Source organism: Calidris pugnax, unplaced genomic scaffold (genome assembly GCF_001431845.1).
Source record: "Calidris pugnax isolate Ruff unplaced genomic scaffold, ASM143184v1 scaffold44, whole genome shotgun sequence".
In the NCBI taxonomy this organism is placed as follows: Eukaryota; Metazoa; Chordata; class Aves; order Charadriiformes; family Scolopacidae; genus Calidris; species Calidris pugnax.
In genome coordinates this window covers 2,771,821-2,772,451 of record NW_015094506.1, presented here as the reverse complement: position 1 = coordinate 2,772,451, position 631 = coordinate 2,771,821, and the positions used below count along the sequence as shown (strand labels likewise).

General features: G+C 75.3%; 1 protein-coding gene across 1 annotated transcript in view; it reads left to right on the top strand.

The window, feature by feature from the left end:
- Nucleotides 1-348: 348 nt before the first annotated feature.
- Nucleotides 349-631, top strand: part of MYH9 (myosin, heavy chain 9, non-muscle) — a 70,332-nt gene continuing 70,049 nt past the window's right edge. The window contains exon 1 of the mRNA XM_014963668.1: nt 349-376. The gene's annotated coding sequence lies outside the window, so the exon portion shown is untranslated. The remainder of the gene's footprint in view (nt 377-631) is intronic.

Below are 631 nucleotides of genomic sequence, written 5' to 3'. Positions count from 1 at the left end.
CCGCCCCGCCGGTAGGGCTGGGCTCCGCGCGCGCGGCCGGGCGTTGCTAACGGGCGCCGCCTCCTTTCCTCAAACGGCTCACCGCTTCCTCAACGGCTCGGCCTCCGCCCTGCCGCCGGCTCCTCATTGGCGGCGGCGGCCGTCAGTTCTCCCGCTAGGCACACGCCATTGGCTGGCGATGCCCCGGACGGGGGGGAGGGGGCGGGGCCGCCGGCCGGCGGAGGCTCCTCCCGGGCGAGCCGCCTGGCAGTGCCGGTGAGCGAGAGGCGGTCGCGGTGCCTGCGGGAGGAGCCGGCAGCCTGAGGACGCCACTCTCTCGCCCCCGAGGAGCGCAGCCGCTGCGGCGTTTTCCTCCCTCCGCCGTAGCCGGGCTCAGGTGAAGCCGAGCGGGTGGGCGCGGGTGGTTTGTCCCTTGTCGTGTCGTGTGTCCCCCCCCCCCTCCCTTCCCCTCACCTCCTGGCGCTTCTCCCCTCACGGCGGGTTTCGCGCCTCTTTGTCCGGGCGGGAGGGTGCCCGCTCTCCCGCTCTTCTCCTCCGCCTTCCCCCGGGCTTGGCTGCCGACCTGCCGTGCCCGGGGTGCTCCCCGTAACCCCCTTCCCCCCCTCCCCCCCCTCGCCGCCTCTCCTCTCCT